Source organism: Hypanus sabinus, chromosome 5, assembly GCF_030144855.1.
Source record: "Hypanus sabinus isolate sHypSab1 chromosome 5, sHypSab1.hap1, whole genome shotgun sequence".
NCBI classification, from domain to species: Eukaryota; Metazoa; Chordata; class Chondrichthyes; order Myliobatiformes; family Dasyatidae; genus Hypanus; species Hypanus sabinus.
Window position 1 is genome coordinate 47,902,246 of NC_082710.1, and position 27,040 is coordinate 47,929,285.

A 27,040-nucleotide genomic window follows, 5' to 3' on the forward strand; every position below is an offset into this window, starting at 1 on the left:
TGAATTAAATGCAAATGTCATCAAATTGACAAGCCCAGGTCAATTTTAAGGTTCAAAGTACATTTACTATCAAAGTATGTATACTATATGCAACCCTGAGATATGTCTCCTTACAGGCAGCCACAAAACAAAGAAACCCAATCTAACCCATTAAAAAAGAACACATTCAAACACTCAACATGCAGAAAAGAACAAATTGTGCAAAAATTAAAAGTAAGCAAATAAGATACAGAACTGAAGTTCCCAAAAGTGAGTCCACAGCGATGAAGCCAGTCACAGTCGATCCAGGAATCCATTACTTGCAGGCCACACCCTCAGTTCAGCACAGCGACAATTAGACCTCATCAGCAGCAAGATTTAAACACTGGTAACCATGACTTTCTCAATGCAATGAACTAACAGTAAAATTAAACCAAGGAGTGTTGGAAGTTCACAGGCAGGATCATGGGAGAGAGAAACAGAATTATGTCTCAGGTCAAAGATCTTTTGTCTGATTATAGATCATCAGCCTGAAAGGTTAACTCTGTCTCTTTCTGCATGAGCTCTACTTGTCCTGCAGAATGTCTCCAGCATTTTCTGTACTATTTCAGCATCTGTGATTATTTATGGACAAATAAAATACTGCTGTATCAGCTTTTCAATCTGATTATTTGAGAATTCTTTGTAGCTAATGCAGAAATATGACAATTAAACATTATTATTCAGTCAGCAATTACAAATTAAGTACTTATGAGTTTTAATGTATAGTACAAATCTCTAAACATATACAAGATTACTTAAAGTTTCATTTGTGGAAGGATCTTCTCAAAAGTGTAAAGGGTTGTTGAATTAAATATAATCATGAAAGGGATTATTGTTTGATTTATTCATTTCTGGGGGCATCTAGACATTGTCAACGTCAGTGTTTATATATTTACCCTATTAAACCTGCTGGACTTGATAACAAAAACACTATCTTTTCGCATAGCTGAAAATTTTAAAGTTCTGAATTGGTCCGGGGATAAATTTCATGGGAGGTGTGTTGGTTGATTTGTGAAAGGAGGAAGTTTTCAAAATACATCGACGTGGGGAAGTTAGAATGAGGACTGGACTCTAGATTGAAAGAGGAAGTAACTGCCCTTTTCAACAGCTCTCTATTTCGGTTAACATCGTGTCCCAACAACTGAAACTTTCACATATTCTGGATAAGAGTGTGGAGAGTTTTGTTTCTAAATACCCGCCGAAGTGCCGTTGAATCCCTCATATTCTTTCCTAGGGATTTTCTTTTTGAGTCAGCATCGTTGTGATGTAACTTATTTAGTTATCAAGAGCAATCTTTCATTGTTTTATCTCATAATATGAGCCCACCGGCTCGTGACTGAGCAGCGGACTCGGCGAGAGAAGGCGACAGAGTTGGAATTAGAGGAAACACAGCAGCGAAGTCCGGGGTCTGTAAGTAGCCGCGTTACTGTGCGTTATCTTTGCATCACTTATGATTATGCAATTTTGCAAAAGTTTTATTTTTACTTTTTAGAAGTTAATGGTGTCTATTCCAAGCTTTAACATTTTGTGCAGTACAGCTCACAAGAGTTGCGCGTGGAATTTGGTTCCAGTTTTGCAATATACTGCGTTCCTCTTGACACTTTTGCAACCAGAGAATATGGAGAAGTTGGCTTGTAGCGATTCCTTGTACCGGATGATATTGATTCTATGCCCTTAATTATACTACACTTTATTTTGACAACGAATGTGTTCAGAGTTCTTTGTGTGAGACAATCAATTATCATCTTAGCAACGGCCGAGCGGACTTTGATCCAGTGCAGTTGACTGGAGCGTTGTTAGTGTAGCTAACGCGACGAATTCCCCTGTAGCATAAACCTATTGGAGACCAGGGACAGACCTGGAAATGATATTGATGCTGTCAAATCAAATCTACTCATTAAACAAACATATAATTAGTTGTACACCATTGTTCCCTAAACCTCTGAGAACTGAATACGTATCACGGTGATCTTATTACCTTATTTTTTATATTTAAAAAAAGGACTGAAAATAAGCAGTAAAACAGAAAACAGTCAACCAGTGTTGGCGGAAGAAAGGAACAAATTGGCTTCTTAGACAGCGAATCCTTGCCCTCCTGAGGAAAAACTGGAAGCGAGAAGTTAGCGTGACGCTGTCCAGGCGGCAACCTTTCCGTTCTCATCTTCATTAAATTCGTCGTTTTTCAGGGCGGTTAATCCCATGCCGCGAAAGCGGTGTTATTAGTAGTTGAACAAATTTGGTTGGAAACCAAAGTTTGGTGGGAGTTGGATTGGGAGGCGAGTCGACATAACCAGCCAATCTCCGGTTAAGTATAGTTTGAATTAATAGTTTGCCCATCGTGTGGGTCAGTTTGGGGCGCTGGGTGGGGTTGGATTGAGATGCAGTTGAAGATGGATCTGCTGTTAAATCATCTGCTTGAATATCGTCTGATTCATCAATTTGGTTTAAAAATGTTGCAATCTGACGGTTCTGACCAGAAACCATCTTGAAGGGACACGGGCAGTGACTGGCGATATTTTAATTATGAGCGATTTGAACTTTTTATGAAGAAAAGTATTTATCATTTGTATGGAGCCATAAGCAATTTGAGCCCCCTCCTGAGGGAAATTCCTCGTCGGGGGTTGGAGTCATTATTTTGAGAATGTGAACCCCACTGATATATATTTCATATGCAGCCATGAAGGACTTACAGCTTTACGCTTATTGAAACATGACAGGTTGTTTTCTCGCTTCATCTGTATGCACACAGCGAGATGAGAAATGCCGCGCTTTGCACCACACTGTAAGGGTGACCGTACGACAAATGCAGGCCCACAGCTGTGAAAGGCGTAGGGACTTGTCCAAGTTGTAAACAAACGGTCTCTACATGCTCACCTTTCTTTCGATTAATCCATCTATAGCACAACAATTCGATTTGGCTCAGTAGCAGCTCTCTCATCTCAACCTCATAAAGCAACTGACTAGCGCCCAGAGAGAACCACACTATTTAACTGCAATCTTAAGGTAAAATTTAAGTGTAGTTTAGTGAGCTGGTTTTAAAATATCCTGTAGTACAGCTGTGGTTATCAGCAGTAGTTATTAAGGAAACAAGAGTATTTGAACAAGAATTTCATTGCTATTATTCACCAGCATATTATCAGAAGGATAATATTTTAAAAGTACTTGCTTCCTTATGAACACTTTTGGGATTGCCTGGGGCCATTTCCTATAACCTCAATGATTACTTGCCTAAAGCACATTCATAATCTCTTTTTAACAAAAATGTGAAGGGATTTGGGTTAACCTGCATTGTACCCCTTCCTCTTTGTAAAAGGTTGCATGGAAATGTTAATTTCACACATCTTTCTATTAGTATGTAATATGGGTGACACACAGATGGTCTGTTCAACCAACCTAGCACCAGCAAACACAAAATTGGAGTCTTTAGAACATGGGGAGTATCTCCTCTGGACTTTGTGAATATTTACATCTATAATTGTTGGGAAAAATTTTGTCTTCCATCTCCATGTTCAAATATGCTCAGTCTTCCCTTCAGTTAAGTCTTGTATTTTTTTCTCTCACTACAGCACAGAAACAGGCCTACTACCAGGTCATGAGTGTATATCTGATTGCAAACCAGTCAGTGACTAACTGTTTAGAACAATAACTGCAATACAAATCTAGCATTGTCAAAATGGGCCTCAGCAGGTGGACAAAATATCGAGTAGATTAAATTTAAAATAATTAGTAGGATTAGAAGGGAGATGAAGAAAGATTTTTTTTTGTCCAGAAAGAGGTAGGTTTGTAGAAATCTTCATCGGATTTAAAAGAGATTTGAAATGATTTAATCGTAATCAGATTTAAAATCAAACGTGGATGAGTACTTGAAAAGTTGCAGCCTTCAGATCCAGGCTGGAGGGTAAGGAATGCTGGTTTACTCTTTGTGACAAATGACCATCAACGTTGCAAGTTTTCTGTTAACTCTCAAAACATCTGATTTTAATTACTTTGAGAAAAAAAGATTTCTATAATAATGATTCCTGTATGAACAATTCTGGCTAATCACATATGGCCTTCCTTCAACTAAATATAGATTTACTTCTATAGAGTCATGGTTAAACAAGGATAACAAAGAATCTCTACTCCAAGATTATTTCCTAACTTGAGCATAAATGTAGAAGCTGAGAAAATCATAAGCTAAACTTAGCTAACAATTTGCATTTTGCAATATTTTTAAAAAATGGAAATGTGTGCAGGTGATTTCCAGGATTTGTTTAGGTACACAAAATCCTTTGAGTATTCAGTGAGTTTCTTTTAAAAGCTTTATGACATGTAAATCTGCAGTGAATTTGATTTAAATAGAGCAGGTGCCCATATCTACACAGTGAATAGAAGTTAATACACAGAATATGTATATTCCAGAAAAGTGTATACTTTTTGCATTCAGTTTAAGTTCTGACGAATTTTTCGATCTGGAACATATTTGATTTGGCCTTTGATATTGAAAAAGACTGTAAATTCATTCCTCAGCTTTTATTCCAAAGATAGGTAGCATCAGGCAACTGATGTTGTTCTTGATGTAGTTTAACAGAAGTGATCCATCTGTGAGATAAAATTATAAGTTAATTACTGAGTAAGTATAATTCCTACTGCAAAAACTTATTTGGTATACAGTATATTCATTAACTCATGAAATCAATAAGCATTTTCTTTACATTTTGTAGATATATTGTTAAGGCAAAGCAATGAGAATGTTGTGTGTAAACTGGAAATTTCCCAATTGTCATTTCATGCAAGTAATATCAGAAAATAAGTGTAGAGAGAAATAAAAGATATCATTAATTTATCACTATTAATTCTTGTGACTAATTCTTCTAATATGATACCAATGTAAGCTGTTTTTAATTTATTTGCAATTGGTACCAGATAAATGGGTTTTGTCTAACTGCATTGTAGAAAAGCACAATATGAAGCTAATGCTGAAAATTATTTAATAACTATCTATTGTGGAAGTCTTTTAACAAATTGCACAATAACAATGGCTTAGAAATACGATAACAATGTTATACTTTTGGTTTCATTCTCATGACAAATAGTAATTAACTTTACAAAATGATTATAGTTCATAAAGCTGGGGAATTGTAAATTGCAAATACAAATGAATTTAACTGAGAAAAGTCACATTTAATTTGCAAGTTACATAATAAAAATATGAAAAAAATCTTACCATTGCAATGCTAATGATAATAATTTTCAAAACCAAAAAATTGAGATTGATCTTAGTTTAAAGTTTATGACAACAACATGGAATCCATAGATCTTAAAGTTTGAATTTTAATGCTACTGAGAGTATCACCAAATAATATCAGTAATTGCTTCTGCACATTTATATTTTACTGTGAGCATTCTCCATTAAAACCAGTTGCATATATTTTTTGAATGTCTTACAACAAAAGTGGTTGAAAACACCAAAAAGATTTTATGTGATTTGTTTGTTGAAATAAATATGGAGCTGGGATTTCATGCCCATTTGATACATGGATGAGCATTAATTTATGTAGAATTCAGATTTTGTTAATATTTATTCTCCATTGCTTTACACAAATATCTAAGTTAACTGTTAGATATTCTAACATATTAGAATTATTTTGAATAAATGCAACCGTATTTCATTAATCAATAAAATATATGTGCAAAAAAAATATGTGCAAAATTGTCATGTCTAGCAGTGTTAATGTGTTAGAATTCAAGAGTTCCTAACCTGGGGTCCACGGATTTCTTTGTTAATGATAGGGGTCCATGGTATAAAAATGGTTGGGAACCCCTGTGTTAGATGAACTATATTTTTGATAATGTATAAATAACTCAAACATTTATCATTAAAATGTTAATTGTACCATATAATTAAATATCTTTTATTATGAGAGATAACTAAATGTATTTAAGTTGAATGTGCATTGCTGCACAGGAATGTACATACAATTTGCTCCCATGTTCTATATTCAGATGCACTATTTCATTTTATTTTCTTAAATTTACTAAATCTTCCAAGAGTTTAAATTATTACATGTCCAAATTTTATTTCATGTTAGGAATATTTGTTTTTCTATTTGCAGTTGTTTTATTTATAAATGTTCCAGATTATTTTGCTAAGAATATTAACTATGCATAAAAGCCAACTTTGAGTTAGTAGTATTCTCACTAACGCTTAACACTTGCTGTCACATTTTTTTATTCATTATGGTAGATATGGTAAATAAAGCTTCTCAACTTCAGTAGATGCTAAATTAATTTTTACCAATCCAAGGAGTAAAGATGAAAAGAAAATTTAAGGTATAATAGGAGATTTATTTACTCCTTTACATAATTAAGTCAATACTATGCTTTTTTAAAGTCTGTAGTCCTTTCTTGTCTGCAACCCCACACCCCTTGGAGCTCCTAAAACACTTGGAGAAGCCCCATAAGTGTTCGTCAGTCAGAGGCCTCACTGTCTTTCAGCCAAGTCAAGAAGTCTCGGTCTAGAAACATAGAAAACCTACAGCACAATCCAGGCCCTTCAGCCCACAATGCTTTGCCAAACATGTACTTACTTTAGAAGTTACCTAGGGTTACCCATAGCCCTCTATTTTTCTAAGCTCCATGTACCTATCCAAGAGTCTCTTAAAAGACCCTATTGTATCTGTCCCCATCACTGTCACCGGCAGCCCATTCCACACACTTACCACTCTCTGTGTAAAGAAACTTAACCTTGCTATCTCCTCTGTACCTACTTCCAAGCACCTTAAAGCCATTTCAGCCCTGGGAAAAAGCCTCTGACTATCCACACAATCAATGCCTCTCATCATCTTATACACCTCTATTAGGTCACTTCTCATCCTCCGTTGCTCCAAGGAGAAAAGGTCAGGTTCCATCAATCTATTCTCATAAGGCATGCTCCCCAATCCTGGCAGCATCCTTGTAAATGTCCTCTGCACCCTTTGTTGCATCAGGCAGTCTTGTACAACAGATTCCTGAGCAGGTTCATTGACACCCCGTCCAGCTGTCTATTCTAATCTTGATCACTAGAAGATGGAACCACTCACCAATGTGAGATCAAGTGTTTTGTCTCCCATTGCAAACATGCCTCACTTTTTACTGGATGGTTGGAAGCCTGGCAATTCAATGATTATCAGAAATCTTTGCTAATCCTTCCACTTCCAAACTGGAATGATAGGGTAAAATACTGTAGATCAGTGATGTCAAACTCAAGGCCCGCGGGCCGGATATGGCCCGCGAGATCATTTTAGATAGATCTATTACTTTAATTATTAATGGCCCGGCGATATGAAGGCTTTGATTGTAAGTTAATAGCAATCATAAAAATAATGCTTGCTCAGCAGTCTTCTTCATAAGAAATGGAATTTGTGAAGTGAAACACTTTGTAGTTATAGACACATGAGAACAGGCTGAGAAAACGGAGGCAATGAAAGCTGCATTCGCACGTGCCCGACTAATCCGGCCCGCATGAAGCTGCATTTTGCCCAATCTGGCCCGTGACCTAATTTGATTGAGGCACCGATATTACAAAGTTTGAAAAGGCTGTGATTGTGGATGGGTCTGACCACTAAGGGCAGTTCCATTTGGACCCAAAGTCTACAGTGAACTTAATTCAGCTCACCTCTGTTTTCGTGTTTGTGCAATAAAGCCCCTTTGAAGTACTATGTGCTAAAGTGTTAAAGATACAATTTAAATATAAGTCGTTGCTGTTATTCACTCTTGCAAATAAGTTTTATCTGTGCACCCAAATCTGAAGGAGTCTCAAAACACCCTGTGTTTGACACCCCTGCTGTAGATGATGTAAATCTGAAATAGAAATGGCAATGCTGGAAATACTCAACTAACTAGACATGGTATATGTGGAGAAAAACAGAGCTAACATTTCTGGAATCATCCTGAACCCTGATGAAAGATCATCAGTCTGAAAAGTTAACTCAATTTTTCTGATCCATTAAATATTACTGTCATTTTCTGTTTTCGTTACAAAAATCATGGAACCATAAAGCAATTACAGCCTGAAGGAGACCCTTTGGCTTTCTACCAGAAAAACTCACTAGTTCCATTCCTTTGCTCTTTCTCTATAGCTATATATTTTTTCCTCACCATATACTTATACAATTTCTTTTTGACGGCAATATTTGAACTTGCCTCCAGAGCTGAAGGTAGAACATTGCAGATTCTATCCACATGCGGTGTAATAAAAGCTCTTTTTTCATATCACTCCATAATTTGCATCTGAGACCTCTCATCCTTGAGCCTTCCACTTTGTCCAGGTCCTTTCTTATTTTATATAGTTCTATCATATCTTTACTCAGACTTCTCTAATCTATTTTTGTAACTATTATTTCTCTGTCCAGGAACCACTCTTGTAAATCTTTCCTGGTCATTGCTATATGCTCACATCCTTCTTGTAATGTTGAACACAAGGTTCATTGTAGCTTCTCAGTTTATAGATCAATTCCCTGCCTCTATATTAAAACAGGAATATTATATTGAGTTGTTATTGACTTTCAAATTATACTCATGTTGTCAAACTGAGGTTTGAAATTTAGTCGCATTTTAAGTTTTGAAACTGAGTGCAAGTCTCTTGAAAGTACAAAAGATGAATAGTGATTTTCCTTAGTCTTAGGATTTGAGGAATAACCGATGTTCCAATCTGCATTTGATTCAACAGTTGCAGCACCAAGGGACCTACGTCTTTGGTGAATCAATTACTTTGATTTCACTGAAACTCTCTGAATATTCCAACATGAACCTCATAAGAAGAGCAAAACAGCAACTCAGGCTTCTGTTATAACAAAGATTTTAACTTGTTGATTTCCTTTGCAATGCCATAAAGCTAGTACAGTATGTGTGGCTTCTAAGACATACTTCAATTGAAATAATGTACACGCCACAGGGTGTTTTGAGACCCCTTCAGATTTGGGTGCACGGATAAAACTTATTTGCAAGAGTGAATAACAGCAACGACTTATATTTAAATTGTATCTTTAACACTTTAGCACATAGTACTTCAAAGGGGCTTTATCGCACAAACACTAAAGCAGAGGTGAGCTGAATTAAGTTCACTGTAGACTTTGGGTCCAAATGGAACTGCCCTTAGTGGTCAGACCCATCCACAATCACGGCCTTTTCAAACTTTGTAATTTCGGTGCCTCAATCAAATGGGAAGAATTGTGGAGCCCCTTTGCTGAATTTAGCTGCCCACGGAAACTTGTCTCCATCTTACAATTGCTTTGTAAATGTAAGACGACGAAAAGCTTACACTTGATTGCAAGCCATGATCAAATCAATAGTCTACCACCGAGCATTCTCAGTCAAGATCAGTATCAAGCAAGGCTATGATATTGTTGTCAAACTTTTCTCATCTTTCTCAGTGCATACTGCCCTACACCTCTGTTGGAGTGAAGTTAATTTACAGAACTAATGGGAAACTGTACTGACTGCACAGCAGACTGAGGTTACCCCAGGATCTGTGGTCTGTAGAATTCAGAGGCCCAGTTCCATATTAGTGTCAAATTGGTCATTAAAGCAAGTGAGAGGATGGGTCTTATACTTGATGTCTGCAAGTTAAAGGTTGTCGACCGGACTGCTCCTGCTATGTCTTCTGGCAATAATCATTCACAACAAGGACTTGACAAAGTGAACTACCTTCCGTACCATAAGACCAGAAGAAATAGGAGCGGAATCAGCCCACTTAGACCATTGCATCAGCTCTACCATTTCATCATGGCTGGTCCAATTTTCCTCCCAGCCCCAGTCTCCTGCCTTCTCCCCATATCCCTTCTTGCCCTGGCCTATCAAGAACCTATGAACCTCTGCCTTAAATAAACATAAAGACTAGGCCTCCACAGCTGCCTGTGGCAATGAATTCCTCAGGTTCACCACTCTCTGGTGAAAGAAATTCCTCCTCATGTCCATTCTAAAAGGATGCCCCTCTATTCTGAGGCTGTGTCCTTTGGCCTTAGACTCTCCCACCATAGGAAACATCCTCGCAACATCCACACTACCAAGGCCCTTCACTATTCAATGGATTTCAATGAGGTCTCCCCTCATTCTTCTAAATTCTAGTGAATACAGGCTCAGAACCATTAAACACTCTTCATATGACAAGCCATTCAATCCTGGAATCATTTTCGTGAACCTCCTTTGAATCCTCTTTCAGTTTCAGCACATACTTTCTAAGGTAAAGGGTCCAAACCTGCTCAGGATACCTCAGGATCCATTTCTTGGTGAAGCCAAACAACAATCATGACACTTGCCATCATCTTTAATATACTAGCAGAATTTTTGGGGATTTGAATGCCCAAACCTTAAACCTGGCACCAAGCTCATGGTTTCTAGTGCCCCCTGCCACCCATATCCTTCAATGACCTGAACGATCTACAGCAAGCAACTCAAGGCAGTAGAAATATTACCAGCAGTGCATCTGAGAATTCCTCCAAATCTGCTGCAAGGATAAGTGAACAAATGTCAGAATCCACTTCGAGGCAATTCCCTCAACATGCAGAATTTAAACATACTCAGACATTTTCATCAGATAGACTCTGTTCTCACTCTGCTCCAAATGTGGACTCCATGTTATGACTGGTTGCTGCAAGCTATCTAAAACTGAGGAACCTATCTCTGCAGTCCAACACAAAAATCCCCTGGTGCTGAATCACAATCCTCAGGCACCAGGAGCTGGAGATTTGTTGGAAAGTGCTATTCTTTTGTGCACTTACTTTAGTGTTTTTGTGTGTGTTTTTAATGAACTTAACATTCATTTTTAATTATTCAAAGCATTTTATTTTATTTCTTTTCAACACTTATTGATGGGAGCTGAGACTCAGTTCTGGGTAGTTAAGAAAACTTATGGGGTGTTAACTTTCATAAGTCGAGGAACAGAGTTTAAGAGATGCGATGTAATGATGCAGCTCTATAAAACTCTAGTTAGGCCACACTTGGAGTACTGTGTCTAGTTCTGGTTGCCTCACTATAGGAAGGATGTGGAAGCATTGGAAAAGGTACAGAGGAGATTTACCAGGATGCTGCCTGGTTTAGAGAGTATGGATTATGATCAGAAATTAAGGGAGCTAGGGCTTTACTCTTTGGAGAGAAGGAGGATGAGAGGAGACATGATAGAGGTATTCAAGATATTAAGAGGAATAGACAGAGTGGACAGCCAGTGCCTCTTCCCCAGGGCACCACTGCTCAGTACAAGAGGACATGGCTTTAAGGTAAGGGGAGGGAGGTTCAAGGGGGATATTAGAGGAAGGTTTTTCACTCAGAGAGTGGTTGGTGCGTGCGTGGAATGCACTGCCTGAGTCAGTGGTGGAGGCAGATACACTAGTGAAGTTTAAGAGACTACTAGACAGGTATACAGAGGAATTTAAGGTGGGGGGTTATATGGGAGGCAGGGTTTGAGGGTCGGCACAACATTATGGGCCGAAGAGTCTGTAATATGCTGTATGCTTGATGCTATGTTCTATGTTTATTGCCTGTTGAGGACTGCCAGGAATTTCCAAGGTTGACACCTAAGAAGTTTTCTGAAGAAGTGCTCTTGCTGCTGAGGCCTCAAATGCTGTATCAGCACCTGAATTGGACTCATGCTGCTGTACAAATTTAGTCTTCTGAAGCAGACCCTTGGGATTGAATGTGTTTTTACTCCAGTTTGAGGTTTCTGAAGTGACTGATGAAATTTATGTGAGGGCACAGGGAGAACATGGGATGCAATAGAGGTCACACATCTGGAGAACAGATTAAGGTATTGGTCGAGCACTTAGATTTTATGGAAAGTCTTGAAACAGGAAAATGAGATATAATGATATCACAGGGCACAAAGGCAAAGTTGAAAATGGCAGAGCCACTAGATTTGAGAATAATTAAGAGGCCAGAATTGGAAGGGCACAATTTTTCCTGGCAGAATTTAGATAAAGGGAAGGATGAAGTTCTGGCAGGACTGGAAGGTGAGGGTGAGGTAAGTTGGAGATAATTATCCAACAGGAATTGACCTGCATTAGGAGATGAATAGCAGAATTGCTGAAGACAGGTTATTTGGCTTGTGGTTGGGTGGTGAATTGAGATGGAGCTTTGCAAAACTTATTGCATGTTTTGGGATGCTTTTATAGGGGAACAGTCTGTATATGAGAAGTAGAGTGGAGAAAACATAAGGGAGAAGCATAAGAAAGAACCAGGAGAGGAGGCGTCAAAGTTAATGGTGTAGGTGTGGAAAGGGAAACATTGCAGGTAATCCTTTGGCTGAAGGTTGAAAGATAGTATTGGAACCTGATCATCTCACCTAGTTGGATGATAGTGAAGGGGTGTTGCAGGAGGATAATGCCAACCTTGTCAATTGCTGGGGATGGAACAGGAATAAATAAGAGAGATAGATTTCCTCTGTCATAATAAAAAAAAATCATGAATTTGGATAAGAACCATTTGATTCAATGACAGAAGGATTGAAACAGAGACTACCAGAAAGATGGACATAATTTGGAATGTTACAAACTTATTCAAATAATTATAGAGTTTGGGAAGACTGGAGATCAGGCAGTAGTTTATGAGAGAGGGAGCACTGAAGATTTTTTTGTTAGGTCACAGTAGCTGTTGGAAAGGGGAATGATAAAAGGAGGAAGTTTTGGTTGTGGCAGTTAATTGGGAATAGGGGCAGGAAATTAAGAAGTTGATACGAAATGAGATCAGAGAAAGCCTTTTGAATGATGGGAGACAAACCAGAGGAAAATGATCAGTGCATATGACTTGTAATGATCTATGTTTGAGCTAACAAGAATAGCAGAAAATGTTAAATTATGAGCAGTTATATGGTATGCCGATATCATATGCATACTGGGAATGTTGCTTATTGCATCCTTTCTAATGGCACAGGCTGTGTTGAGAAAAGCAGTTATGACCCTGGTGAATTTTGCGTTTAGCAGAGTAATGTAGCGGTAATACAGGCTGACTGATCTCCACAGTATGAACAATGTAAAGCTTTCAAAATATGCTACAGGTCTGAAGAGGGGAAGCGGTCAATTTTTATAACACTTTTTTATGTGCATTGCAGAACACAGGCCCTTGATTACTCTTCTAGGCACAGTGGCCAGTTTTGCAATTTTATTATAGAGGTTTTACAGGAGCTCTGTCAAGAGTGGCCTGACCAGCTGTGTCATGATTTGGAATTGCAAGGCAACTGACTGAAAGTGCCTACAAAGTACAGCTGAGAGGATCAATGGGGTCTCTCTTCCACCCCTTAGAGATATTAGGAGTGTTGTGTACACAGGGCCTTTAGTATGGTCAGTGATCCCTTGTGTCTATTCAATAATCTCTCTGACCCCTTACCATCAGGGAGGAAGTACTGTAGCATAAGGATAGTCAATCAGCAATATTTCAGTAATATTTGAATAATATTGTAAATATGTTGTTTGATTAAGCATACTTTGTCCTTTATGCACATAGCTATAGCTAGGGTGCCTAAGAGTTTTGCACAGTATTGTATTTGTCAACATGGAGTAGGAAGCGAGTTTGTAAATTTGGCTGGAGGAAAGGATTTGGCTGGGAGTGCCAAGGGTGGAGTGCCTTGGGAGATGTGTGTGCTAAGTGGCAGAGAAAGAGTGCTGGGGTAGGGAGTTGCATGGGTGCAGACACCCTCAACCATGATTCCCCTCTCCTTGCCACCTTCCAAATCTCAGTCCACAATAGAGACCCATATCAGAATCAGGTTTATCATTACTCACATAAGTAATAAAATTTGTTTTCTTTTGCAGTGGCAGTACAGTGCAATACATAAAATTACTAGAATATTGTGCAAAGGTCTTTGGCACCCTAGCTATGTATATATCTGCCTAAGACTTTTGCACAGTACTGTAATTCATTATGTGTTATATGTAAAAGTATATGAATGACATACGTCACTATGCCACCACATCACAAGTACACAACTCACTAAAAGTAAAAATGAAACTAAGACATGTTCTCCTGGGGTCCTGTGATTTTCGTTCAATTAATTTATTGTTTTGGAGGAACAAAACATAACATTAGATCATAAACCCATAAAATATAGGAGCCGAATTAGACTATTTGGTTCATCGAGTCTGCTCTGTCATTACATCATGGCTGATCTAATTTTCTTTTCAGCTCCAATATCCTGCCTTAGCCCCATATACCTTTGTGCACTGACCAATCAAGAATTACTTAAATACACATAAATACTTGGCTTCCACTGCTACCTGTGGCAAATAATTCCACAGATACACCACTTTCTGGCTAAAGAAATTCCTCCTCACCTCCGTTCTAAAAGGACATCCCTCTATTCTGAGTCTGTGTCCTCTGGTCTTAGACTCTCCCATCATAGGAAACTTCCTCTCCACATCCACTCTATCAAGCCCTTTCAACATTCAATATGTTTCAATGAAGTCATAAGAGTGGCAAAAAGGAAGTTTTGAACAAGCCCAAGATAATTATCTACCTGTTAAAGCACAGCAAGATGTTTAAATTTTTTTTAAAGTGCAGCAAGACATTTCAATTAAAAAAAAACAAGCAAAGCACTTTTTTTTCACAAGGGGAGAGAAATACGATTGAGTTAGAAGAAAAAAGCAGAAAACAAATGAAATTCATGGGTTCATAAGCAGTGAGTACTATGTGATAATAATCATAAATAAAAGCAAAAGCAGAAATGACTGGCTGCATTGGAAAGATAGATGCATCCGATTTCACAAGAGATAACTGGATATTGTATAGTGAGTGAATTGAGCAATATTTTAAAGCAAATGAAATAACCAATGAAAAGTGAGTGCCTGATTTGCTGAGAGTAATTGGTGAAAGTGCATGCAGTTTGCTCTAACCAGATAAGATTTACAGAGATTGTGAAAGTAATGCAGGAACATTTAGAATTGAAACCTTTGTTGACTGCAAAATTCTTTAGGTTTCATAAGTGAAATCAAAAGGAAGGAGAGCCCATTTTGCTGAGTTGAAGAAATTGAGGATTTTCAATTCAGTGATGGGTTTAATGATGCACTGAGAGATCATTTAGATTGTCTAATTTTACAAGAAAGCATTCAAAAATGGCTCCTAACTGAAGTACAACTCACATTTAAAAGAGCAGTTGAAATCGTTGTATCAATGGAAATAGCAGAGATGCAATTGAGTTGCAGTCAGGAATGAAAATGAACTTGAAAAAATTGCAACATCTATCTAAACAGAAACCTGCCTGGCCGAAAAAATTGTGTTACTGTTGTGGTAGAGTCTCAGATACACCAGGTTTAAAGTTGAAACTTGCAAAAAATGCAACTAAATATGATACATACAAAGAGCATGTTGGGCAGGCACAAAGAAATGGACTGCATCAGGAAGAGACAAAGCTACAAGTTCAAGTTTCAGTTTCTAAAAGAGCACCATTCTGCATGCTGTTGATAAAAAAATTCAATAATGATGAGAGTGACACAGACTAGGTAGCCATGAGATTTACAATATGAAAGCTAACAATTAACAAGCAATATGGCTTAGACCAGAAGTGAACAGCAAATTAATTAAAATGGAACTGAGCACTAGTTTCATTGTATCAGTCATTCCACAAAATGAGTTTGAACAGTATTTCAAAGATATGCTGCAGTTATCCAACTAAGAACTTATACTGGAGAAAAGATCCTTCCTGTGGGAATGATATTCAGAACAGTGAAATACAACAACCAACAAGCCACACTGGACTTGTATGTGGTAAAAAAAAAACAGAAGGGCCAGCATTGTGAGGCTATGAGTGGCTGAGACAACTACAACTTGCTTGGAGATCCATTCACCATTTGCATGCCACATCCCTTGTAAAAGAGTCAATTGGAAATGAATTAAGAAAGGTAGTGGATAATGCAACAGCAGTGTTCAAGGAAGGCATTGGTATACTGAAACATATCAAGGGTAAAATAGTATTAAATGAAAATGTCACACCCAAGTTTTACAGAGCCTATCTGGTTCCTTATACCATCCATGACAAAACAGCCAGTGAGCTGGATCACATGGAGGATGTAGGAATTCTTTCCAAGGTTGAGTGGAACCCACTGGGCAATACCAGTGATCCCAGTATTCCGGAAGGATGGACCTATCAGGAACGGTGGTAATTTTAAGGTCGCCATCAACCCAATATTGAAAATAGATCAATGCCTTTTGTTCAGGATAGAAGATATTTTTGCAGACCTTTCCAGACAGAAATGCTTTAGCAAAGTGGACTGAGGCCTAGTCACAGATGGAGACGGAAGAAGAGTCCACAGTGTTCACCATAAACACTCACAAAGAGCTTTATTGCCATAATAGACTTTTTTGGAGTAATATCTGTACTTGCACCCTAGCAGAAAGCCATGAGCCAGATGCAGCAAGGCTGCCCAGGCACTCAGGGTTACCAGGTTGATGTTATTTTTACCAGTGAGGAACACCTCCAAAATCTCAAGATAAGGTTAAAAAGATTAGAAGATTACGGACTCAGAGCATGGTGTAGCAAGTGTAAATTCTTTAAACGAAGGCTTGATGTTCTACTCCTGTTCTTAGTTCTTGCACTCTAGAAGGTGGTTGAAAAATCTTTCACAATTGGCCAAGCCACCACTGCTGGAAGCAGAACCTCAAAAATAAATGAGACAAAGAAAATATTCCAAAGTAATCACAGTTTAAAATTCAGTCATCTTAATCACCTTTGAGCAATTAAAAACCATTAAAGCAGACATTGCTAATGAAAATGATAGAGGATTTTTATTCAACCCTGTTACTCACAACTGTGCCCCCAACAAAATGAATGGCCTTGCTGTTGTTGTACTAAGCAATCCCGTGGTAACTGCTGGGATTTGCAAGCTGTACATGGAGTCAGTCCCACATAGAATCAATGATGGGAAATTATTGGTGAAGCTTGATCAGAAAATTCACGGTAGTGGAAGATCCAAAAATGCTGACAAATAGGGAGTAAGTGATGATAGTATGCACTAGACTTGACTGTCTCTGATTATCTCTGAAGATCCTTGTCTGCTTTGTTATCATAAAAGGACATAAGAAATAGGAGCAAGACATCTGCCTATTGAGCTTGTTCTGCTATTCAATAAGATTGTGGCTGATCTGGCCATGGACTCAGCCCCACCTGCTTGCCCCATGAACTTTAATTTCCTTGCTATGGAAAAATCACTATCTGATCCACTCTAAGCGTGAACATGGAAAACGTCCCCTCTGCCCTTCTTGCTAGTGGAAGTAATCTTTATAGAGTCAGAGCTGAAGAAAGAACTAGCTGCTATGGCTCACCAATTCAATGCTGATAATCAATAAACCATTTTTACATTAATCCAACCCATTCACTTAATGTTTTTGCAGTCCCATTAACCCCCTCCTCACCCTACCTCCCAGATTCTACCATTTACTTACCTACTGGTGGCCTACTAAGCCACCAGCCTGCAACTTTTCTAGATGAGGGAGGTGGCTAGAGAATCTAGAGGAAATCCATGTGGTCATGGAGAGAACTTTCAAACTTCATACAGACTGCACCCCAGGCAGGATTGAACCCAGGTCACTGGAGCAGTGCAACAATGGTATTACTAGCAGTGCTACTGAGCCACCTTATCTTCCGCATGGTTTTATAAAGGTCTTTTGGATTTTATGTGTCTTCTGATGTAGAAAGCATATGATAAGAACAGAATCATTTATGAAAGCATATTATGAAGGCTTCTGAATGCATGGCTAAAACTTAACCTATGAGCATTCCACACTGTTTTTAAAATGAACTGAATTTCATTACATCAGCTTTGCAGATGCGATGTCTGGGTGATTTGTATCTGTGACACTCTGTAGAAAAATCTTGGCAACAATATTTCGGAGAGGGCACCCCTGGAATGTTTGGTGCTCTGTGCAGTCGCATCTACTTCAAGGACTTTGGGTTTTGTATTAAGGGTATTATTAGTAAATGTGATTCAGTATCAGGCATCCAGTCTTCATGAAAAAAAAACAGATTTATGGACAAGCTATATGCTGATCAGCATCAGTTAGAATGGATTTGGAATTCTGAAGAAATCTCATTACACATTATTTTCATTTATTTTCATAATCTGTGCCACTGGCAAGATCCACAGCTAATATCCAAAATGGCGCTTGTGGGAATTTTCTTGTACCCTAGTGGTGGTTTCATATAACTGAGTGTTTTTCAAGGGCATTTCAGACTCTAGTTAATGGTTAACTGGATTGGTGTGAGAAAGGTCACATAATGGTAATATAGGTAAATTGATTTATTGCTGAAACGTGGACCAACGTACAGTGAAACAGTTTATTTTGCATGCTGTCCACAGAGATCATTTCATCACATCAGTCAATTAAGGCAGTACAACAGAAAACAGCAGCAGATTGCAGAATCATGAGAAAAGGTACAGTGCAGGTGGACAGTAAGGTCCAAGATCTTAATGAAGTAGGTTGTGAAGTCTAATGGCAAACAGTTAATATCAGCAATTTTCTTTTAAAGGACATTGGCTTCATTGTTATAGATATCAGTATTTAAATTCCAGATTTTAAACTTTAATATTAAAAAATAAAACTATGTTTAAACACACATCCCCTGTATTAATAGCCAAGTCCCTGGTAACTAAAGAAAAAATTCACAATATATTCACTGACTGTTCCACTATCATGTCCTATAAATGAAGACACAATCATTATTACAAGTGCCCATTTTAGATGTTGGGTCTGATGCCAGTTATATGAAATCCCAAATTAATCTTGACTCTTTGGAAGCAAGAACTGTAGTTACACCACATAGTATTTTCACTGTGCTCCAAAGCCGATTAAGTAAGTTTGAACTGTTGCTACTTTGGTAGTGTGATGAAATGTATCACACAAAATACACACTAATGTCCAACAAGATACTGTAATGATCTTTATTGTTACTCACAGAAGCTTAGTTATTGGCTAAGAAACTGGGGAATAACTCATTGGAATGCTTCAGAATAAATTTATAGAAACTTTTATGTTGCCCTCGGAGAACAGACACAGCTTCGTTTTAATGTCTTATTCCAAAGTCTCCTCTGGATAGAATCAGTTTCTTATCATTCCAACAACTTTTAACTGAGGCCTGAAGTGAACTGTCCATGAATTCCCACTCTGCAATCCACTTGACAACTTACTCTGTCAAAGTAAAAAGAGAGCAAAATAATGAGGAAGTGTTCGTGGGCTCATGGCTATTCAGAAATCTGAAAGCAGAGGGGAAGAAGCTGTTTTTAACATGTTGACACTGTGTCTTTGGGCTCCTGTACTTCCCCCGAGATGGTAATAATGAGAAGAGGTGATGCCTTGGATGGTGACATACAATCATTTGCACGAGCAGTGCAATGGATAAAATTAAAAATCTGCATTGAAAATCAAAATCCCTGCAGCTGATCAAAATCTGAAATCCAAAGCAAAAAGGCTGGAAACAGCGTTGTTGGATGATTCTGGGAATGAAGGGTTAACATATGAGGCACATTTGGCAGCCTTGAGCCTGTACTCACCGGAGTATAGAAGATTGCAGGGGTGGGGGGGATCCCTTTGAAATCTACCGAATATTAAAAGGACTAGGTCAGGTGGATGTGTAGAGGATGTTTCCTACAGTGTGGGTATCCAGAACCAGAGGACGCAGGAGGAATTCTTCTAGTCAGAGAGTGGTGAATCTGTGGAATGCTCTGCCACAGACTGCGATGGAGGCCAAGTCCGTGTGTATATTTAAGCTGGAAGTACCCTGATCAGTGAGGGCATCAAAGGGTATGGAAAGAAGGCAGGTATATGGGGTTGAATGGGATCTGGGATCAGCCATGATGGAATGGTGGAGCAGACTCAATTCTGCTCCAATGTCTCATGGTCTGAACACAAATAAAACTAACATTTTGGTGTGAAGATCATTCATTGGAAGGCATGAAATACAAAAACAGGAAAGTTACTTTTAAACATAAAAATGTCAGTTTTTAGGTACCAGGGCCTTGTGCCTAAATTTGGACATCATATTTTAGGAAGAATGTGAATCGCTTGGTTGGGGGGTGTGGGGGTGCTGTAGAAAGTATTTTCCATACTTATTCTAGACATTAAAAATTTGCAAAGGAAGTTAGGCTTGTTCTTGCAACAAGGAAGGTGCGAAGAAATCTTGGTCGGCCTGGGGTCTTTCTCCCTTGGTTTACTTTTCATATTCCTTCTTCCAGAGGATTCCGTCTGCCCATCATCCCTCCCATTCTGGTTCCACTTATCACCTTCCAGCCTCTCTCACCCCGTCTTCTCACTTGCATCGATATATACATGTATATTGTCCATTTTACTCTCAGTCCTGATGCAGGATCTTGACCATCCCTTCGTTTCCAGAGACGCTGCTTGACCACTGTGTTCTTTCATCAATGCATTTTCTCCCCAGATTCCACCTTGAGGAGCTATCTATCGGCTGATGGATGCTGCTCAAGGGATGAGTTGCAGAATTCAGTTCAGTTCAATTCAAGTTTAATTGTCATTCAACCACGCATGAATACTCATGAATACAGCCAAACCATACAGCATTACTCTGGGGTCAAGATGCAAAGCACACACAGCACAAACAATATAGCAAGCACAAATGGGATCACAATCACAATAAAAGAGTCAAAAACCTGTGCCATCAATCCACAATCCACAATCGAGCCCATCTCCTGCCGAGTGAACACTGGAGAGGGGGGAAGGAGCCCAACTGCAGCCTGAATGCCCTGCCACACTGCCCCCAGTGGAGTGCGCCAGCCCTGATGCCACATCCCCCCAAGCAACACCACGACTTGAAGTTCAGTCCTCGCATGTACAAGACAACAAGAACCTATAGAATATCAGTAAAATACAAGGACGCAGAATATGCACGTATATAAACCAGGCCACCCAGCCCATAAAAATCATCAGTCAATGACAACAGAGCACATCAGCCCCAACACCCAAAATCACAGCCTGAGGCAAAGTCCTTGTCTATACAAGCACATATAGAATATTAGTAAAAACACAACCAGATAAATATATATGTATATAGTGGAGACCCTCCAGTCCATTGAAATCTTCAGTCATCTACAACTACACCACACCACCCCCCAGTGGGGCATACCAGCTTGGACAGCTCTCCCCTGGCTCCTGCAAAGCAGGCAGCTCCGCAGCCTGAGGCCCTGAGTCCATTGAGCACCTCCAAAACGATCTGAAGTTGACCACAACAGAGCTTGTCTTCTGCCAAGTGAAACCCTGGGAGGGCAGCACCAACTCCATTCTGGATGCTGCACCATACTGCCTCTGGTAGAGAGCAACAGCTTCGACCCTTCACTGGGTGGCTGCAAACAGGCAGCTCCATGGCTTGAGGCCTAGTCCTTGCTACTACTGGGACCAGGGAGCTCCCACCCCATTCACCCCTGCCACCATCCAATAAATCAGTGAACTTGTGGCGTTAACAAAGTCCACAGGGGTCTTGCAGTCACGAGAAAAACGACCATGGTGGCCCACTCACTATTTGACTGTAAGCCTCCATCGACTCAGCCAGCAGCACGTTGCACAGCTCCTTCATTACCTTTGCCAGCGAGCAACTCGCTCATGGTGTATACTTGCAGAACTTAACGGCCGTAATGTCTAGCAAGATGTTGCAATCATTAAAAGTACATTTAAGTAAACCAGTAGCACCTATTGTTGACCCCGTAGAAGCCGCTGTGACCATACTGCTGTAATGGGGTGATTACTGATAGCATACAAGATCCACTTTCAGGATGTTGCAAAGAAACTAAAATCCAGATCAGGAAACAAATGGGGTGCTAACCAGTTAGTCCTACGAACACCTAGCCGAACACTGTTTCTCAGTCGCCAAATATTGTGCACCCAACTGAGAGAGAAGTGTTCACACAAACATCATCAATACACAGCGCCATACTTCTATTGGAATAATCCCAAGAGCCCTAAAACACACACCTGTCCAATGGCTCCCAACAATGAGTGGAATAGCACCCCTAGAGATCTGTAGAAGAACAGCTTCAGCAAAATTATACAAGTATATCCAAAATATGCCCAACAACATTCCAGTTCTAAACTCGTCGAAAAAGCTCCTCCAATTTCCCGACTCAAATCCTGAAGAACTTTCTACAACTTAAAAAGCCTTGAATCCTATGACAAGCGCACTGAATGGCGCCAATAGTGGCACACCAACATGTCCTCCTGGCAGGGATCTAATTGACAACCCCACCTCGCTCCTCCTGAGCTTTACTACAGCCACCAGAAAAAAACCAGCCAGCCACAAGTAGGCTCAGCAGTCGACATACAAAACAGTGCAAAAGCTGCTCTGACGGAGCGCCCAACAAACCACAGCTTGCCCCTGTGGTGCCCCAACCCAGCACGTCCCCCTCCTCATCAAAACATGCCCTATCACCAAGATCTGAGATAGCTTTGGTGCGGTCCATTGATGTAGCCATGAGCTGGAGGAGTGGCTGGACAAAAAACGATTAGAAATCTGAAGAGAAAAACACCTGCCGTATAAAACAACACAACAACAGCTGGTAGCATGCTCCACTGATGATAATTTTAAGCTCACTTGTCCTAGACATCATCTTTCTGTTTCAAGTTTTTAATACCATGGTGATAAAAATAATGATAAAGATCTTCATTTACTGTTAATCTTTATGTGCCTCTTTCTACCAATATATTCCAAATATACCATTAATGTAATGACTGTGAAATCCGGTGGCTGTACTGATGTACTTGTGCTGTATTTTTAGCAGTAGGAGTTTCACAAAATATCGGTAATCAAGGCTGATCTCTGGACCCAATTGTGTTGAGCCAGAATATTCCATGAACACATTGGGAGGAGGTTCTCTCAGCCTAAACTAGGCATCATAAATCACATAGAGTCAAAACATATTCTTGAAAGAGGTTTATTGTGTGTACGATTTTGGTATAGTGGTTAATTTACTGGATTACTGGACTAAAACAAACAATCCAGAGATATGAATTCAAATTCTACTAAGGCAGTTCTGGAATTTAAATTTGCAAAGTTACTAGATCATTGTAAAGTTATTGCTATTGTTTTATTAGTGGTACATGTACCAAGATACAGTGAAAAGCTTGTCCTGTATACGGTTCATACAGGCCAAATCATTACACAGTTCAAATAAGTTCCAGGAGCGCTGCCTAATCTAAGAATATTTCAAAACTGGGCTTTGTAGATATGTCTTTGGTGGTATGGATGACAGGTATGCAAGATAAAGAAATTCTCCGGAACAGCCAGTGTTTTCTGGATAAAGCTTGCAATGTTTTGACAATATTAGAAGTACTATCTCAATGGAATATTGTAGTAAGCCATTATTGTAGTGACTTTGACAAGTCACTGGCTGTGGATTTTGAGTGCCTGCACCTTTGGGCATACACTGGGATAATGAGGGCTACCATATTGAAGTAAACAACAACAACACACAAATAAAAGCATGTAGATGACTAAAAGAAGGATTATCGGTTTTCAGCTGAGGACAAAATAATAGTTTTTGCAATGATTAAATAGTGTCGATATGCTGAACAAAATCAAAATTAATTTTTGGATTGATTACATTTCATAATTGACTTTACTCATTATATCACTATATCCATGTTTAGGTTACACAGCAATGAGTTATATACCTTTGCAGGTTTTGTACTGAACACAATCATTCCTTTAACTTCAGTTAAGAAAAAACTTCCAAGGTAGTCTCATGTTTAAACAGGAAAGAAGGCATACTGATTGATAATACAAGAATGTAAAAGGTTGGAATTGTTTCATAAAGAACCCACAGCTATGTCACAACACCAATGAAATGCCATTCTCATGTGCAACATAATAATTTATGCAAATTTTGCAATTGTACAGAAGTAAACTAATAGGGAAGTGAAACTGTTGACTAATTGTTTTCTCAGTGATAAAATTCAGTTATTTAATAGAACATATAAGGAAGTGGAAGCTGGTTTATGAAGTGTAAATTTGTCTTTTTGTTTGTTTTGCAATTTTGTAATTTGGTTCTCAGAGATACCATTCTGCTGTGAGGAATTGATTAAGGTTGCCTTAGTTACTTGCAGAAATATGCTTTAGACATGTAAATTTATGCATTGTTTATTTTGGTACATTTCCTGCTCTCAAAGGGGTTGATTAACAGCTGGGGTGAAATTTCATCAGGCATGCTGCAGAATTCAGGTCTATATTAATAGGGGGGAAGTATTCCCACCCCCTACTGCAGCTAGTTTTCTTTGATGGAAAGTGGGAAATGTTTTAGTGACTGTATCACTTTGGTCAAACTAAGGCACAAGACACACATCCATACCTAAGACACAGTCTTTCAGTCTTAATGAATGAAATAGCTGCTATGAGCAGAATAATTCCCTCATCTGCCATTCATAATATTACTTTATAACAGCATGAATGAATGAAATGTGGTAAACTTACAGTACAGCCTGAATCTAAAAGGATAATTACAGGGATTGCCTCCAGCCACTTTGATATCATTCAAGTCTAAATTAATTACTAGTCTTTCTCTTCCTTTGTAAAACAAGATGTTGCTGATTATAATGTTTAGTTTTAGCCCCATTAATTTTATTTGTTTCTTTCAATTCATTAATTTGCATATTCACATTAGAGCCCTGATTCCTGTGATATTCTTATTATGTATCCTATTATGGGTTAGTGCAAACCCTTAGGTAATGACTCTAAAAAATTCTAAGGACCCTCAGCATCTGGGACATGCCTTCTTCTTACTATCAAGTGTTATCCTGTAGACTCACACTTAGTCATTTAGGAACAGTTTATTTCACCCCCACCATCAGATTTCTGAATGCTTCATGAATGCTATTTCATCATTCTTTTGTTTTGCACTATTTATTTAATATCATATTTTATAGATTTTTTTATCATTGCACTGTACCACAAAACAAAAAATTAGTCATGTCATATGTCTGTGACAACAAATCTAATTCTGATTCTGACATTTTTGTTAGCATAATTTTCTTGCTTCATTTTCATTTTCATATTTCCTATTTGTACTAACTTTAAATCTTCCTGACTTGTTGCTTTAGTTACTGTCTAAAACAGTTTAATTCAGGTACTCTTAAAGAGAGCTTTGGCAGAATATTATCATTTTGATGCTGCCTACTATTCCAAGCAAAGTGTCAATCATACTGGCAATTTACTGGTATCCAGCACACATTGCTATTTGGAAAATTAGAGCAAAGATTGTCCTGAGTCCTAATTACAAATGACTTTGAGTACCATCACATGGAAAGTCTGCAACCTATTAATGCTTTAAAGCAGGGGCCATTTGTTACCTAGATACATGAGATGTCAGAAAATACACTCGAGGTAATGCAGGTATTATGGCTATGGGACTTGCTTCCTTCCTAAAGTCCTTATGTCTATGTGATAGATGATGCAAGTCAAGTAATATCACGTGTGAATCTCCACTAATCTGCAACATCACATTGATCAGAAGATAATCAACGTCAATATTGCTTGGGTAAATTAATATTCTTAAACAAGGGAGGTTTTTTTTTAAGATTCCTTCAAAGGATCTGAGCTTTGCAGGCTAAGCTGTTAGAGTGGATTTTGACCCAATAATGAAGGAATGACAATGTATTTCCTGGTTAGGATGGTGTATGCTTTGGAGGGTAACTTTCAGATGATAGTGTTCCCATACTTATGCTGCCCTTGACCTATAAGCCAGTAGAAATTATCATTTGGAAAGTATATTAGGTAAGGAGACTTGGTGAGTTACTGCAGTATATCCTGTAGATGGTGCAAACTGCTGGTTCTGTGCTTTGTGGTGGAGTGAGTGGATGATGCACATAATTATCATGTTGTACATTTTGCATTCATGGACTGCTTCATTACCCCTCCAGAAGAAGCTTGGAATTTGGAAAGCTTGAAGGCAATGCTCAGCAAAATAAAATGGTGACAGTTCAAGGTTTGTGCATTTTACAACGATAAAATGTCTGTCCACCTCTGCAATTTTATCCCAAGTAGCTTCTTTCCAAGTTGGCTTGCTGGGGATAAAGGCAACAAAAAGAGTAATGTCAACAGAGTGGAGGGAAGTACTGCTGACATGTTGTCAACTCAACCCTCTAGTGAAGTAGTCATGGAGAGCTGTAGATGTTCAAATTGAGGTAGCGTTTTTAAAAAGCAAACACGAGGAAATCTGCAGATGCTGGAAATTCAAGCAACGCACACAAAATGCTGGTGGAACACAGCAGGCCAGGCAGCATCTATGGGGAGAAGCACTGTCGACGTTTCGACAGGTGTTGGGTCTCGGCCCGAAACGTCGACAGTGCTTCTCCCTATGGATGCTGCCTGGCCTGCTGCATTCCACCAGCATTTTGTGTGTGTTGCTTGAGGTAGTGTTCATGGTTTTGCAATCCAATAGGGAAAATATTGCACAGCTGAGATTACTCCCTCAAAGAGGATGCCAATGTTTAATAGCTTAATGGAATTTCTTGCAATTTTCCAGCAGAAAGGCAAAATAACTTAGTTATGGTGAACATTGGAAGCTAATAAATTGCATGTATTGCAGAATAAACCGTCCTTTGAGAATTGGAGGTATCTGAAAGGGAAGACTATAAGTATACCTTCACCCATCCTGTTCTAGTGGAGGGCCCCATTTCATCCAAGCCCTTGTTGGTTGGCATATGGCCCTCCAGCCTAGATTTTGAGATTAGAAAGGAACATACTATTCTTTCCTCCTCTTCGTTTTAAACAGTCTCTTGTGATCAAAGCTGATGTGCTTCCATGTTGGTTTTGTGGGTTCTAATGTGACCAGTGAGACCAATGTGTGAACTAAAGACCCTTCCACAAATCGGGGAGGAGATGGTAGATGGGATGGGTGGATAGTTTATGAGGTGATGATGGTTGATGGAATGGGTGGATACTTAATGAGGTGTTGATGGGATGGGTGGATAGTTTATGAGGTGATGATGGTTGATGGGATGGGTGGATACTTTATGAGGTGATGATGGTTGATGGGATGGGTGGATAGTTTATGAAGTGATGATGGTTGATGGAATGGGTGGA

The 27,040-nt window shown here is 38.9% G+C and overlaps 1 protein-coding gene across 2 annotated transcripts in view; it reads left to right on the plus strand.

The window, feature by feature from the left end:
- Positions 1-1,097: 1,097 nt before the first annotated feature.
- The window catches only part of syk (spleen tyrosine kinase), a 134,004-nt gene continuing 108,061 nt past the window's right edge, over positions 1,098-27,040 (plus strand). For both annotated transcript variants that reach the window (XM_059969911.1, XM_059969912.1), the window contains exon 1: positions 1,098-1,431. The gene's annotated coding sequence lies outside the window, so the exon portion shown is untranslated. The remainder of the gene's footprint in view (positions 1,432-27,040) is intronic.